At 51.9% G+C, this 17548-nt stretch overlaps 1 protein-coding gene across 1 annotated transcript in view; it reads left to right on the forward strand.

Annotated features, from left to right (window-relative positions):
- LOC124251347 (carcinoembryonic antigen-related cell adhesion molecule 1-like) overlaps positions 1-17548 on the forward strand; it is a 1036279-nt gene that overhangs the window by 456973 nt on the left and 561758 nt on the right. The window lies entirely within an intron of this gene.

Consider the following 17548-nt stretch of genomic DNA (forward strand, 5'->3'; position numbering starts at 1 on the left):
GGAGGAGGCAGCTGAAGGGGCTCCCCAAGTTACAGACTTTGCCCAGTGAGCTGAGGGGCGCACCTTGGTTCCCCAACATCACTCCGGGGCCCACCTCTCCTCCTGCCGGAGACACCGCCGCCTCTCCGCGCCCCATCCGGGCTGCTCCCTCTCCCGCCTTCCACCCTTCCAGCAGTCCGAGGCACCCCATTTCTTTCTCCTGCCCCTTGCCCCTCACTCCCGCCACCCGCCAGCCCTTTCTGGTTCCCAGTGCCCTCTTACCTCTCCCCCCCATGCACCCTGCTTGCTTCGGAGCTTCAGACAGCATCACCAACCAATATCCTCACCATCATCGCACTAAACCGGCCCCCACACCCCCAGGAAAGGGGGAAGAAAAAAAAAAACAGGCTGCACTGCCACCAGCCCTGACCCCCTCTAGCCTCATTTTCTCCACAGTCACCCATTCCCCAAATGCAGGATCCAAAATGGGGATCCCGCCCAGCCCGGGGAGCCTCTCCAAAGCGCCGAGGCCAGCCAGGAGCGGAGCCGCCTCGCCTCTCTCCTCTGCGCTCGCTCTTTTTGTATACGGTGGCCCCGGCTTGGATGTGTTTTATTTTCATCGTCTTTTTATTGGTACTATTTTTTTCTTTCTCTTTTTCTTTATTTTTTGGCCTGGGGGTGGGGGGCAGCGACGAAAAGCCCACCGCCTGGTCTCCTCTGCCAGCTCCCGGCCGTCGGCTCTTTCTCTAGTCTGCGCTCCTCTCGCCTCCCTCCTTTCTCTTCTGTCCCCGCTTGCTTCTCCGTCCTTTCAGCTCCGTCCTCAGTCGACTGCTCTCTCCCGTCTCTACTGCCTCCCCCTCCTAGCCTCTCCTTTCCCCATCCTTCTTACCCCTTCTCCCCTTTTTCTCTTCCTCTTCACCTCCTCTGCGTCCCTATTTCTTCCCATCCCTCGCCCCCCCAGCCCCCAACCACGCACATCTCTCCTTTGGTTCCCTGGCTGCCACCGACAGCAAGCCGCCCTCCCCCCCACCTCGCCCCCAAATAATAAAAATACCCAGCCAGGGGGCAAAGCCCCGACGCCGGGCGCCGGGAGGGAGGCGAGAGGGCCGCGGCCGCAGCGGCGGCGGGCAGCCGGAGCGCGGTGCGGAGCGAGCGGCGCCCGCCCGGCTCCCGCCCGGAGAGCTCTCTGCAATAGGCCGAGCCGGCTGCATTAAGCTTCTTGCAATCAATAAAGCGCGGGTCAGATTATGCAAAGCGCAGATATTAATATGCAAAGTTTTAAAGATTTTTAAATGGAAGGGCGAGCGCGGCGCGGGCGGGCGGGCAGGGGCTGCGAGGGGAGAGGGAGGAAGGGAGGGCGGGCGGGCGGGCGCGCAGGCGAGCTGGGGAGAGGAGGAGGCTGCCCGCCGCCCGCCCGCCCGGCTGCGCCGCGCCGCCTTGCCTTACCGCTGCTCCCATCGGTAGGCGCCGCTGTCTTCGCCATGCGCGTCAGCTGCACGGCTCCGAGGGGATGGCCGAGGAGGAGCTGCCGCCGCCAACGCTACCCCCGCTCCCGCTCCCGCTCCCGCGCCCGCTCGCTGCCTGCTGCTGGCGCTGCTCTGGCCGCTGCTCCTCGCCTGAGCTGCCGGCGCGAGCCCAGGCGCGCGCCATCCCCGGCTCCCACCTTGTCCCCATGGCAACCCCGGGCCCAAGGATGCTCAGAGAGAGAGCGCGAGCAGAGAGCGAGGGGGGAGAGAGGGAGAGGGAGAGGGCGGGGAGCGCAGGGGACACGGAGGCAGGGAGAGGCCCGAGAGCCACAGAGACAGAGAGATACACAGAGACAGATGCAGAGATATGCAGAGATAGGCTGAAACAGAGAGAGACAGTGACAGAGAGAGCAGAGATGGGCGGGGAGTAGAGGAGGACACTGAGACAAGGAGAAGCGCAGAGACCAACAGAGACACACAGAGATGAACAGAGACACAAAGAGACACAGAAAGAGACAGAGGGGAAGGGGGAGGGGGCAGGGAGCAGAATGGGACTCAAAGGCACAGAGATATCCTGAGACCCAGAGATTCACAGAGACACCCAGAGACACAGAGACATTCAGAGACATCCAGAGACAGAGACAGAGAGAAAATGGATAGGGGAGCAGGCAGGGAGCACAGAGGACACTGAGGCAGGGAAAAACTCAGAGAGACAAAGAGATGCCCAGACACAGAGACACAGAGATACACAGAGACACACAGAAACAGACACAGGGACAGAGTGAGAGGGGTGGGGAGCAGAGGGGGACTCAAAGGCAGGGAGAAGCCCTAAGACCCAAAGAGACACCAGAGACACAGAGACAGGGACGAAAGGGAGAGGGGAGAGTGCGAGAGTACAGGGGACATGGAGGCAGGGAGAGACTAACGGAGGCAAAGAGATGCCAGAGACACACAGAAACACATAGACATAGGCACGGGGGCGGGGGAGACGAGAGACAAAGGTGGGGAGCAGCAGATGGGGGCCCGAAAGCAGAGAGAGGCACCAAGAATCAGAGACACCCAGAGACAAAGAGACAAGGAGAAGAGATCCATGCAGAGAGAAAGAGAGATAAAGAGTCAGGAAGACAGCCACAGAGAAGCAGACACACAGACAGGAGATACAGATAGTTAGAGAGAGAGAGTCAGAGAGAGAGAGACAGAGATAAGAGAGAGAGACATGCAAGAATCAGAGACAGGAGAAAAAGCCACACTCAGAGAGAGAGGGATGAAGAGGCAAGACAGACTTGGAGAGATACAGAGATAGGAAGACACAGAGACAGAGAGAGACAGGCATAGAGAGACAGACAGAGATAAGAGAGACACAAAGAATCAGAGAGATATGAAGACAGAGCCATTGAGAGAGAGAGAGAGAGGCAAAGCTAGAAAGACACCAACAGAGACCAAAAGATACAGAGACAGAGAAAAAGGCACAGAGAGAGAGAGAGAGAGAGAGCAGAGAAGGAGACAGTGATTAGTGAGATGTAGACAGAAACACAGAGAAATAGACATAGGGGTTCTGAGAGAGAACCTAAGAGACAAACAGAAAGAAAGAAATGTGCAAAGAGAGACACAGAGGGCAAGACAGAAAGAGAGACAGTGAGAGACAGAAAGCAAAGATGAAGACTTAGAGAGTCAAAGTGATGATGCAAAGAAACCCAGAGATACAGAGAGAGACAGGGACAGAGACTGCGAGAGACAGGGAAGGGGACACCTAAGGAGACAGAGAGAGACATGGTGAGAAGGAGACAGACAGACACTGGAAGAAGCTTTCTGGTGGACAGAGATCCATAGGAAGATAAAGACAGAGACACCAAGAGATAAATGGAGAGTCAGAAATAAAGAATGAGACTTGGAAATGGGAGGGGGGACAAAGAGACAGAGCCTAGGGAAGGCAGAGAGGGCAGGCTAGGGTGAGAGCAGAGATCAGGAGAGTGACAAGTGAGTCTAGGGGAGCACCACGGGGGAGAGGGCAGGTGGGGGGAGACAAGAACAGCAGGGAGGGAGGGGAGGAGGGCAGCACCCGGTCACTGAGCACGTCCCCTGTGCCAGCGCAGTAAGCCTGGGGAGGGAGAGGAAGGAAAAGGGGACTGGGGGAAGGGACTAAGGGCCAGGGGAAGGCCTGCACTGGGTCCAGGGAGGGCACGTGGCTCCTGCCCCTGCGGGTGGGGACAGGGTGGTTCGGGGAGGAGGATGGGCTGCAAGTGGTACCCAGACAGGGAGGGTGTTTTGGAAGGAGGAGGGAAGAGGAGGAGGAGAGTGCGGGCGTGTGCCGTGCGGTCTCGTTCAGCAGCAGCAGCTGCCTGTCGCTTTGTTACTCGCCAGGCTGCCCCGTGCGGACTGAGTAGGCACACGGGACCCTCTCTACGTGTGCGTGAGAGAAGCACGAGAATCACCAACTGTACAGCGAGGGCTCCCGGGACCTACACTGCAAGTGCGTAACAGAAATAAATACAGGAAACACCTACCCTGCGGGCGTACAAAGTAAGTACACGGGACCTGTGCAGCGTGCATAACAGACAAGGAACTACCTACTACCCCCTGTGCGCAGCAGCCTCTTGGGATCCACACTATGTGCATAACACAAATAAATGCAAGAAATACCTACCCTGTGTGCATACAAAACAGGTACAGGGACTTTGCCTCATGTGCATAAGAGACAGGAAACCACTTAGTACCCACTATACAGAGCAGGCACCCCGGGCCCCACACTGCATGTGCACAGCACAAACAAACAGAGAAAACGCCTGCCCCAACTGCACACAAACTAGCACACAGGACCCACAGGGCATGAACATAAGGGACACAGAGCCACATACCAAGCAGCTTCCTGGGACCCACAACACAAATGAATGCAAGAAGTAGCCTATGCCCATGCCTATAAAGTAGGCACGCGAGCCTAATGGACCTACCTGGCGTGGACATGATAGACACCCACAGGCAAGTTCCAGAGACCCACAGAGTGCGTAGAACACAAGGAAACCCAGGAGACACCCACCCCGTCTGCATACAAAGGCACATGGGTCCCACTAGTAAGGAGGGAACTTAAAAGGGGTGTGTGTAATGACAACAGAGGACCCACCCACCCTGGAAGCAGCACAGAAGGAACTGTGGACCCTGCAAAGAGGATACCCAACAGACTCCTGAACACCCCGTTGTGTGTGTGCACAGCAGACAGAGCAGATGCAGACCCCTGGATGCCTGCTAGATGGGAAGCTCTGGGCCAGGGCAGGGGCCAAGGATGTTCTGTTCTCTGCCTCACCCCCAGCACCTAAAAGGACCGGCATGTTGTGGGGGCTCATCCCTTCTAAGGATGACCAAGTACGTGATAATTATGTGTGTGATGAGTACACACTAAACACACAAGTACCAATGTTAAGGATCCAAAATGTTGATTTGTTACATGAGGAGTCCATATCAGATGCTTACAGGACAGAATGTTGAGTGGCAGTGATCTGCTGCCTACGTATGATAGGCAGAATATCCAGAATAATTATCCAGAATATCCATATTAAGCAGAAGCTGGCATCCCTCACGTCCTTACCAGAGGCAGATCCAGTAGGAGACTCAAGCAAGGCCTGGGTGCTGCTTGTCCTAAATGCTCTTGAGGGCTCCACCTAGCCCTGAGTCATGACCCCATGAGGACACCAGACACATGCAAAGATGTACGCAGCAGCCGGCACAAAATGTGCTTCTGGAAGAGCCCCAATTCCAGAAGTACTGGATTCCTGTGAGGAGTGTGTGAACATGTGGGTCCGAGTGAGGGCCGTCTCTGGTTACGGGGGTGCACGCTCAGCTCTTCCTGTGCGAGTGAACTTGTGTGCCTGATTAGCTCTCACCCCTCCTCGTTCTGTCAGTTCACATCTCAGAAACGCGTGTAAAAATAGCAGTACCTGGTGTATACTAAGTGCAATACGTTGTAAGCTATGGATACTCTTAATTGTGTGTGTGCTTCTGAACGTACCTCTAGACAGACGCACACGCTCACTAATGCAACACGTCTGTTCACGCATCTGTGGCCTCCTATCTGTGTGTGTGTGAGTGTACATCTTTGTGTCTGGGTCACAAGTCTAGGGTCTCCATTACAACCCCTGAGGATAAACTGGGTAAGATAAGGGAAATGGAAGTGATGCAGGAAGAAGGGAGGAAAAAAAGAGAGACGGAGAAGAGGAATGGGACCCAGGGAAGGAAGAAAGGAGGCCCTGGGGACAGAAGCAGCTGGGAAGAGGGTGGGTGAGGAAGGGGGAGCACAACAACAGGCGGGGAATGAGTGGAGAGAAGGGAGGCGAGGCAGGGAGAAGGAGAAAAGGAGGGGAGTGGGGCTGACCGGAGCACGGGGAGAAGAGAGCAGGATGAGGGTGTCAAGAAGAGAGAAGGAGGGGCCAGCCTGGTGGCACAGAGGTTAAGTTCGCACGTTCTGCTTCAGCGGCCTGGGGTTCGCTGGTTCGGATCCTGGGTGTGGACATGGCACTGCTTGGCAAGCCATGCTGTGGTAGGCGTCCCACATATAGAGTGGAGGAAGATGGGCATGGATGTTAGCTCAGGGCTAGTCTTCCTCAGCAAAAAGAGGAGGATTGGCAGCAGATGTTAGCTCAGGGCCAATCTTCCTCAAAAAAAAAAAAAAAGAAGAAGAAGAAGAGAGAAGGGGCCTGGGGAGAGGAGAAAGGAGATGGAGGGAGGGAGGTTTTTCTGGTCTGTACAAATTTCAGAGATTCCCCCAAGGGCCTCCCATGAGAAGGTGTTTGAATGGGATGGGGGTGAAGGGGAATGGCAGGAAGCAGGAAAGAGAAGGGAAGAGAAGTCATAACACAGCTCCATAACATAACAGTGCCCCCAGCATCCTAAAAGGAGCTCAGAGAAAGAGGCCCCTGAGGCACAGAGGGAGGCCAGGGTGTAGAGGCATCTGAAGTGGGGAGGTCCTGGAGGAGGTGGGAGGAGGAGCTGAGAGACTGGTAGCCTCAGGGAGGCAAGAGCTCAATGGAATGGAGACTTCCAAAGGTCAGAGGAAGCTGGGGAGGATAAGAGTATGGAACAGAGGACCAGGTAGAGGGAAGAAGCTTAGAAAGGGACAGCAGAGCAAGGGCCTGCTGACTGGAAAGGGCCAGGAGGGAGGAGCAGCTGGAGGGTGACACGAAAGCCAAAAGCCACGGGCATCTTGCAGATGGGCCCTGCTCTACGCACATCCAAGATCCACAAGCTCTCCTGGGTTGGCTCTCCCAGAGCATTCGCCTCAGTTCTACTTAAGAAACATTTACTGAGTGCTACCACGTGCTAGTACTATGTTGCAAGCTGAAGACACAAAGGTGACCGAGACACAACTCTGTCCTCACAGAAACTGTCGTCTGGGGGGTAAACAGACAATAAATATATAGTTACTGATACATACAGCAACACAGATGAACCCCAAAAGCAAAGTGAACAAAGCTAGACACAGGAGACTACATCCTGTAGGATTCCATTTACATGAAATTCTAGACAGAGTGAAACTAGAGAAATCAGCAGTTGAAAGGGGCAAGGAGTGGAAGGAGGGTCTCTAGCAAAGGAACAGGAGGGAACTTTTTGGGATAAGCGAAATGTTTTGCATCCCGATTGTGGTGGTGGTTACAGGACTCTATGTCTGTGTGTGTGTGAGAGAGAGAGAGAAAGGGCGAAAGCTCATTAAACTGTACACTTAAAATTGGTGAATACCATTGTATTTAAATCATACTGCAATAAAGCTGACTAAATATAAATAAATAAACAAGCAATAATAAGCCAAAACATTAAGATTCTAGATAGGGAAAACACAGGGCTCTGTAGGAGCCAAGAGGAGATGGAAGGGGCAGTGAGGGAGGGCTTCCAGGAGGAGGCGATGCCGGAGACAAGACCTGAAGGATGGGAGTGGGGAGTGAGACGTTTCCATGGAAGGACTTTCACATGGAAGCAGGTGAGAACTGAAAAATGTTCAGTATGTCTTGAACACGGAATACAAGGTAGGACTATCAAAAAAACGAGAGGAAAGAAAATTCAGGTCCAAAATATAAACCCATGACTACTGGGAGTACCAGGTTGAATAAGCCCACTTGCACCCCCAAAGGCCCACAAGAGGGAAACCGCAAGACAGGACTGGGAATTGCTAATCTGCCTCTGTCCGCCCCACAGAAAGGGCTTCCTTCCCCTGCCCTTCCAGAACTTCTTCCAGGCTTCCTTCACGTGGGGATATCCCTCTCCACTAGGAAACAGCCTCTGCAATGGGCCAACCCCCCAAACCCTGCCCACAGCCCATATGTACCCCAAAGCTTGCTGACCCCAGCGAATGAATCCCTTTGGCCTGGATTCCATGTGGCCACTGCCCCCTGGTGGCTAGAGTCATGAATTACTGAGGATGAAAGGACAGTCCCAAGGCCAAGCCTAGTTTCTGTCCCTCCAGGACCCAGTCCAGGTCACTCCCATCACTGTCCCCCCTCCCAGATGGCTTCCTCCTTGCTAAATCCAACAGGCGCTTTTCAGTCTCATCCAACTTGCCTTCTCTGCAACATGCAGCCACAGCCATCTTTTTAAAATCCTCTTTGCAACTGAGAAAGCTCACTGCCTTGGTTCTCCTACTGTCTCGGCTGCTCTCTCACAACTGCCTTCTCTATGCTGGGAGGTCCCAGATTTGTCTCCAGCTTATCCCTCTCTCCTTAGCTTCAGACTCATATACCCAGCCCCCTCCTGGAGGTCCCCAAGGACATCAACATGTCCAACCTGAACAGGCCACCTTCCCCACCACGCCCTGCACCCCTCATAGTGGCACCTCCATCCTATCTGTCAATCAAGTCAGGAAAATGGTCCCCAGGGGGCCAGCCCCATGGCCAAGTGGTTAAGTGCTTCAGCGGCCCAGGGTTTCGCCGGTTTGAATCCTGGGCACAGACATGGCAGTGCTCATCAAGCCCTGCTGAGGCGACACCCCACATGCCACAACTAGAAAGACCTACAACTAAAAATACACAACTATGTACAAGGGGGCTTTGGGGGAAAAGGAAAAATAAAATCTTTAAAAAAGAAAAAAGAAAAATGGCCCCCAGCCTTGACAGCCTCTTCCTCACATTCACATCCAATTCAGGCTTGAAATCCCATCCAGTTCATTTACCTCCTTAATATTAAGATGAAACATATGAAAATTGCCAATCAACTGACTTTTTCTTCCAAAACAGCAATTTCATAGAATTCAACCTGATATTTCTCAAATCCCTCTCCTCTTCTCTTCCCTGCTTCCAGTGTCCTAGCTCAGGCTTCCACACCTCCTGCTCAGCCCAATGCAACTGTTTCCTACCTGGCCTCCCGGCCTCCAGTCCTGCCCTTTCTAATCCATCCTCCACACTGTTCTCTGGGATGATCCTTCTATAACATGGCTCTGAGGAAATCACTCCCTGCTGCAAACTTTCAGGTCTCCCCATTGCCAACAGAATGAAAACCAAACTCCTTAGCCAGTTTTTCAGGCCCTCCCCCTCCAGTCACTGCCCACTGTGCACCCTATACTCCAACCACACCAGACCATATCTACTTCCTTGAGTCTGTCTCCTCTTACCTCCTGGCCTTTGCATATGCAATTCTCTATAACTGGGAAGCCCTTCCCACTCTTTTCCCCCTAATTAAGTTCTATGCAACTTCAAGAATCAGCTCACATAGCCTTGGCTATCACAAATTTCCAGTTTATACAGCCATGCATTCAGCACACACAGCTGGGGTATCTACACAAGTATGACTTCTATGGAAGGTGCTGGGAGTACAAAGCGGGAGAGGATACAATTCCTGCCCTCAAGAGCTCGTAGTCCAGTAGGAGAGGCAAACACCTCAATAAATCAAAACAGGGGCCAGTCCGGTGGTGTAGTGGTTAAGTTTGCATGCTCTGCTTCGGAGGCCTGGGGTTTGCAGGTTCAAATCCCGGGCATGGACCTATGCACTGCTCATCCATCCCTGCTGTGGTGGCGCCCCACGTACAAAATGGAGGAAGATTGCCACAGATGTTAACTCAGGGCCAATCCTTACCAAAAAATTAAATTAAATAAACAAAACGACACAGTGAGCTGGGACATAAAACCAGCCTGGAGAAATTTTCTCAAGTTTTAGAGGGGAAATAGTTCTCCCAAAGTTGGAGGGGCATTAGACTCAGAGAGGACAGCATGAACAAAAGCATGCATGTGAGGAAGAGCAGGTTGTGTGCAAGCAGGCAGCGGGGTTGCTAGAGCATTAGCCGTGAGAGAAAGATGCTCCTGGAGAGACTGGATGGGGCTGGTCATTAAGCATCTTTTGATCTCAGAGGCCGTGGGAGTTTTCATCAAGGGGAGCTTTGCATTTTTGAGAGGATGCATTTGAGGGGGCAAGAGTAGAGATGAGAAGAATCAGGAAGCTGTTGCAATAGCCTGGGCAGGAAGTGCTAAAGGCTGGTATGGTAACACTGGTATCAGGGACAAGGAGGAGGCGACAGGCTTGAAAAACCTGGAGGTAAGTCGAGTTAGCAAGGCTTTATGTTTGGACATGAGGGTGAGGGAGAGGGTGCTGTCAAGGATGACGGCCACGTTTCTCACTTGGATGTCTGGGTAGATGGAGGTGCCATTCATTGAGATGGGAGAAAACAGGAGGAAGCACAGAACTTATTCAAAGAGGTTCTTTTTGGAACCTCTTCTGTCTGCGGTGCCCCTGGGACATGACCTAGATCCAGAAGTCTAGATTGGCTCTGTAGTTGATACTAGGATATCGTGTGCAGTATCGTGGAGAGAGGTCTAGGCTGAAGATCTGGGCATCACCAGCATAGAGATAGATAGTAACTAAAATCCTGAGGCTGGATGATGCCTCTCAGGAAGAATATGTAGAATGAGAAGAGCTATGGGCCAAGAAAGGAGCCCAGGGGAAGAGCCATATTTCAAAGGTGAGCAGAGGAAGAAGAGTCTCTACATGGAACAGAGAAGAAGCTGTCAGGGAGGAAAGAGGAGAACCATGAATGTGTCACATCATGGAAGCTGTGGAAGGCAGCCTCTAGGAGGCCCTCAGGGACTCCTCGCCTCCTGGTACTCATGCCCTTGTGTGATCCCCTCCTCGTGAGTGTGGGTTGGACCTGGTGACTCAGTTCTAATGGACAGAATGTGGTAGACGTGATGGGCTGTCACTTCTGAGGTTAGGTAATAAAAAGACCACGGCTTCCGTGAGTGCTCGCATATCTCTCTTATTCCCCTTCTCTCCTCTCTGCTTCCCTCCTTCCCTTCCTCTCTCTCTCTGTTGGATCACTCTCCCTAGGAGAAACTATGTCGTCACTCACACACACACACACACACACACACACACACACACACACCCCGCAAGCCTTCAGAAGAGACCACAACCCCTCACCTAAGCTGCTCATGGATTCCTGACACACAGAAACGATGAGATAATTAATGCTTGTTCTTTTGAGATGCTAAGTTTTGGGTTGATTTGTTAGCAGAAGCCAAGGGAGGATTTGCAAGAGAGAGGTACTGGTTAATGGAGTTAAAAACTGCAGGTGAAGACTGAAAAATGTCCTTGCATTTGGCAAGACAAGATCATTAACAAGCTCAGGGCAAGTGGTTTCAGTGAGTTGAGACTCAAATGGGAGAAGAAGGCTGGGGCTGGCGAGCAGGAGTGCTCTTGTCGCGGACATCAGTTCTTTCTGCCTGCCCAGTATCCATTTCCCCATTGTGATTCCATAACACTGTCCACCAGGGTGCCCAGCTGTCCACAGACCAAGGGGAGGCCACATGACTCAAGCTCCACCAATCAGAAGCTCTCCCTGGAATTTGAATCGTGAGCTTACGTGACAGGACACCCAAACCTGGTTGAAGCTGATTCATGCTGCAGCCAGGGCCCTGAGGAAACTGCCATTCCTTCCTACTATCTCGATCCCCGCCACTGCCCTGGTTCCAGTCCTTTCCAAAGCCTGGTTCTTCGGTCTCTCCTTTCATTGTGTGTGTCATCCTCACTTCCTTCTAATAAATTCCTTGCTTGCTTAAGTTAGTAAGAGTCAGTCTCTGTTGCTTGCAGCCAAAAACCCCTAACTCATTCTTTCAAGAATTTTGGATGGGATGAGGAGCAGAGCAAAGGACAGGCACTAGAGGGAGCACAGAGTAAAGGAGCTATTAGAGGGTTTTTGTTAGTATTTATGGTAGAAATTGGATATATTGATAGGCTAACTAGGAAGAGAGAGAAGAAGGAAGGACTGTCAAAACAGAGAAGGGAAGAATGATGGAGAAATATTCTGGGAGTCATTATGGGATGGGCAACATGTGTGTGAAGAGACTGGACTAGCGGGTGTGGATACGTGTAAGTTTGAATAGGAAGCCAAGGGAAACCACGATTGATTAGCCTTGATTTTATTTGTTGAGACTGAAAGGGTGGGGATGGGGCATACTCATGGGAGAGTGGGGACTGAGAGAAGTTGGAGTGGCACCTGCATGCACCACTTTGCTGCCATTCTTCTCTGAGCCAAGTTCAGCCCCTGGACCAAGCCGGTAGATGAGGCAGAAGGCCAGGGGTGTAAGGGAATCAAGAGTGTGTGCTGGTCATTTTCCATGTGCCCTTCCAGGTCCACCCTCCACCCTACTCCACCCATATGGACAGTGTCATCCGGGCTGCCTTGCCCTCTGACTTCTAAGGGAAGCACCAGCAGGACATTAGAGTGGGAGAAGAAAGCATTCTGGATATTTCCTCTCCTGCTCCCAGCTCTGTCAGGACCATGGTTCTAGCAGTGGCTGTACCCGCCACAACTCTGGCACCTCTCAGGCCTGTTCCAGTAATAACACTTCCTTTCCTTACCCTGGCAGACCTGGGGGTGTCACAGCTTCCTGTGGCCTCTGCCTCCCTTATTAGTTCCCTCAACCCTGCTCACACCCCTTTAAATTATCTCCAAAATCCTAGCTGTGGTGCCCTCTGTTTCCTGCTGGGGCCCTGACTATTAGAGAGCTAGCGAGAGAGATCAGATGGTCCAATGTGAGGCTCTGGCTGGGCAGGGCAGGGAGAAAAGCCAGGAGGAGTCTGGCCGACTGGGAGAAAACAGAGGGATCAAGGGAAGGGACCTCTCTATGAAATGATGCCACAGGAGTGATGGCAGCGAGGGCCTGCCAGGCCCAGAAGGCAGGTGCTGCGATCAGAGCACAGGATACTGGATTTCAAATACAGAAAACAGTCCTGGGTTGTGGTTAAAACCAGGGGGTTTTAATTTAGGACCCAGAAAGTCCTGCATTAGAATCCTGCCTCTGCCACTTTACTAAATGTGTCACCCAGGGCTTTTCTCCTTCCCTCACCCCTCAGGTTATTCAACAGCTATTTACTACAGGAGGGGTCAGATCCAATCCCTCCCTTGACAAGCTCTGGCTCAGTGGGGGAGATGACCACTGGGGGCATCTCAAAGGGACATACAAGGGGCAGTGGGAGCTCAGGTGAGGCAGACATGACCTCTAATCTGGCTTCACAGAACTCAGGCTTCCTTGAGGCTTATGTCCTCAAGTTCTCCTACCCTCTGTCCCATTTCCTCATTGACATCTGGTCATTTGCCCTCATTCCTGGAGACTCTAGCACCTCCTTACAGACTTCCTCTCCACCCCAGCCCCTGCCATCCTGCTCGGATACTTAACCTCCAGGTGATGATCCACCCCTCCAATTATCCAGCCTCTCGATCTCTTTCCACCTCATTTCTGGTGACCTTCATCTCACTCCAGCCATCCACTCCCATCACCACACCTTGGACTGAGTCATTACCCGGAAGTGCAGCACACTTAGCAAACATTCACCAGGCACTTATACCACATGCCGGACACTGTGCCAAGTGGTTCACGGGTGTTTACCCCTCACACAGACCTGCAAGGTTGGTATTAGTATCTTCACTCGAAAGATGAGAAGACACACTCAAGAAGGTGAAGTCATTTCGCTGGGTGACACACTTAGTGAAGTAGCAGAGCCAGGATTCTAACACAGGACTGTCTGAGTCCCAAATAAAAAACCCCACTCCCCTGATCCTCCTGTTTTCTGCCAGTCTTCCAGACCCCTCCTGGCATCTCTCCCTGACCTGCCCAGCCAGAATCTCATAGTGGACCATCTTATTTACCCTTGATTTTGTTCCATTTATCTCTCTGTATTCTCTTTACTTTTAATAACCTAATGCTTAAAAAAAAGAAAAAGGTTTGATTCAATTTAAACAACATGTTTCCAGAGATCTTCATACATGTTATTTCATCTATCTGGAATACTCTTTCCCATTCTATCTGCCCAAAGACCTCTACTCCTCATTCGAGAATAAGCAGAAATTAACCATAAGAGAAAAGAAAAATAAACCACAATGGTATACTACCACACGTCTATCAGTTTGGCAGAATTAAAGTGTCTGACGATACCAGGTATCGGCAAGGATGTGAAGCAGAGAAAACTCTCATTCAGTACTGGTCGAAGAATAAATTGGTATCAACGCTTTAGAAAAATAATTTGGCAGTGTGATAGGCAGAAAAATGTCCCCCAGAAGATGTCCATGGCTTAATCCCTGGATTCTGTGTATGTTATTTTATGTGGCAAAGACTTTGCAGATGTGAGTAAGGATTTTGAGATGAGATTATCCTGAATTATTTGGGTGGGCCCTAAGTGCAATCACACGTGTCCCTATAAAAGGCAGGCAGAGGGAAATTTGACATAGACAGAAGAGGAGGCAATTCAACCAAAGAGACAGAGATTGGAGCGATGCACCACAAACCAAGGGATGCTGGCAGCCACCAGAAGGTTGAAGAAGCAAATAACAAATTCTCCCCTAGAGCCTCTGGAGGGAATACAGGCCTACTAACACCTTGATTTTGGCCCAGTGAAATGGACTTCAGACTTCCGGCCTCCAGAATTGTGACAGAATGCATATCTGTTGTGTTAATCCATCAAGTTTGTGAAAATTTGTTACAGCAGCTGGAGGAAGCTAATATAGGTAGTATCTACCAAATTTGAACATGCCCTTATCCATGTCCAGCAATTCCACTTCTAGGTATATCCCATCAGAAATGTAAGCATTTGTTCACCATAAAAACATGCATAAGAATGTTCACAGCAGCATTATTCCCAACAGCTCCAAACTGGAAACAACCCCACCAACGTTTTTGGAAACAAACATCCATCAACTGTGCAATGCATGAACTACTTGTGGGATGTTCATACATCCCACATATACATATATATGTATATATATACATATATACAGTAATAAGAATGAGTCAATTACAAATAAACACAACATGGAAGAATCTCACAAACACAACGTTGAACAAAAGAAACCAGACACAACAGAAAACACGTTGTATGATTCCATTTATATCAAGATCAAAAAGATTAAGTACATCATTAAGTGACATAAAACTAGAAAATTAAAGAAAAGCAAGGAATTCTTACTGTAAAAGGCAGGATAGTGTCCCCAGCTAGGGGAAGAGGTGGGTTGTGATCAGGAGGGAGCACATGACAGAATGGTGTGTGTAGGGGGGACTTCCGTGGTGCCGCTAATGTATTTCTTAACATGGGAGGCAGAGGTGTCTTACAACTTATTAACTGTACATTTATGTTTCATGCACTTTTCTGAATATAACTTTTCATAATTAAAATGTATCCTGGTGGTGCTGGTGTTAATTTTTTTTTTTTAAGATTTTTTCCTTTTTCTCCCCAAAGCCCCCTGGTACATAGCTGTATATTTTCAGTTGTGGGTCCTTCTAGTTGTGGCATGTGGGATGCCGCCTCAGCGTGGCTTGACGAGCGGTGCCATGTCTGTGCCCAGGATCTGAACCAGTGAAACCCTGGGCCAACGAAGCAGAGCGCACGAACTCAACCACTGGGCCAGTGGCCGGCCCCTGGCATTAATTTTTAATAGAATGAACAGGTAGCTTCCCAATCCATGAAGTCTTCCTGGGTCCCTTCACCCAGGTTCCTCTGGGCTCCTCCAGCCTTGCCTGCCTGTTCAGTCACTGACCACTCTGGGCTGTGACCCATGGTGTCCCAGTCTGGCTCACCACCAGCACAGGAGCTCTCCAGAGCCAGCACCCGGGCTAGAGTCCTCTCAGGGTCCCCAGCAGAGGCCAGCCCCAGGCCTGGCACTCGGGAGGCCTCGTGGAACACGTGCTGCTGGGCCCCAGCACACGGGGCCTGCCTCCTGTCACCAGCTTATGCTGTAATTATCAGAGCCCCTGTCTGCCAGCATGTGGTAGCACGTGACTGCTGACCCAGTGAGGAGGTGGCTGGCTCTGCATTGCCACTTACCTTAGACTCTGTCCGTCTGTCTCTCCACATTCCATTCAGTCTTGTTCCCTAAGGCCTTCTCGAGGGCTCTTCTCTCTGCCTGGAATGCCCTCTCTGTCATTCTGCTGAACTCCTACTCATCCCTCAAGAGCCAGCCCCAGGCTCCCCTCTTCCCTGAAACCACGGCCCGCCTCATCTGAGGCTCCTACTTCCCTTGGTCTCAGCCTGTCATGCCCTGCCCCACAGAATCCTGTTTCTCGACTTCATAAGTTCTTTGACTTCCCTGGGCTGTCCTCATGGCTTGGTCTGACCCACTTTTGGGCCTCAGGGGTCTGTCCGTCACTCTGGGCGCCGGCGCAGGCTGCGACAAGCCCAGGAGAGCCCCACACCACATGGTTCACGGAAGCTCTGGAGGAGCGAGACGTTGCCTCAAGGTTCCCGCCACCAGACTGCTGGCACGCACTGCGCCTGCGCAGGCTCCCGGGCTTCGAGGTTAGCCTCCCTCACTTCCGGCACGCACACGCACATGCCAGCGCGAGAGGCGGACCCTGGTTGGAAAGAGCAGAGCCGGAGGAGCCTAGAGAATGGCTTGGGGCTGACCAGGGCGGGGGCCTGAACCCTGCCCAAAGGGGCGGGGCTTATTACTCAACCCGGGTGGAGACAGAGCTACTAGGGCCTGAGCGGGAGACAAATCTTGGAATTCGGCGCTGCCGAAGGGAGGAAAAACAGCAGCTCTCTCACCCCTAAGCATCACCGTAAACCCGAGTACAAAGTCCCAAATCTGGGAAGATCATAACAAGAAAGTTGCTGCCACCCAGGCCAAGGAGAGCCTCCCAGCTGGGAGGAAGGAGAAAGAGGTTGGAAGCCCACATCTCCCTCCCCAACCTAACTTCGCCCACCAGAGGGGGGCTGCTCTCCATCTCAGTGCAGCTTTTCTATCCCCCAGGCAAGTCACCTCCCCTAAGTCCATTTCCTGTCAAAGATAGGGGTAAATGCCTACTTTACGCGGGGCGTCTAAGTATTAAATAGATCTTGAATGGCTGCCCAGCAGTCCTTAGCTGCCTCTGAGAGAGGGTAAAGGGAGAGTCCGGGGTCATACACCAACTAGCCAGATCAGGTTTTTACTGGACAACTCCTAGACTTGCTACCCTATCCCTAGACATCAACACAGGTCAGGCGTTCAGGAGAGGTTCCCAGGTGTGGGCAGATGCATCCCTTCCCCGAGAAAGACCAGCAGTTGTGAATCCCTGCCCAACCCACTGGCAACTCCCCAGCCCTGGTTCCCTTCCCCTCAGGAAGGAAAACCCAGGTATTGTCTAAGAAACTTGAGTTCTAAGCCCTTAAACAAAGGGTGGGGAGCAAGCCAGAGGCCACAACCTCAGCTATAGCCACAGGGCAGCCGGAAGAAGTGTTTGGCCTCAGGAGGAGGAAGAATGGAGATCCAGATTTAAGAGGTGGTGACTGTTCAGTGTGCAGTGGGGAGCCCCCTGCAGAGCGGTTCTAGGCAGAGAACCCTGGCTGCTGATGCAACTGGTTCCAAACCTTTGGGCTCTCTCAGCCTTGCAGACAGCTAGCCCACCTCACAGAACTAGTTAAAATAATGGCACTCCCAAGAACATACACAGTAACAAAGCATATACAAATGGAGTTGGGAGAGTTCATGATTCCAAGGCAGTACTTCCTCCTTTGATAGATAAGGAAACTGAGGCCCAGAGAGGAGAGCAAGCCTGTGTTAACAGCTGACATGACGACCCAGCATCCTGCCCACCCTCCAGCCCGATACTGGGCCAAGAACTCTAGGATTGGTACTGGGCCCAGGCTCTCACCAGCTCCTTCCTCCACCC

Source organism: Equus quagga, chromosome 13 (genome assembly GCF_021613505.1).
Source record: "Equus quagga isolate Etosha38 chromosome 13, UCLA_HA_Equagga_1.0, whole genome shotgun sequence".
Taxonomy (NCBI): Eukaryota; Metazoa; Chordata; class Mammalia; order Perissodactyla; family Equidae; genus Equus; species Equus quagga.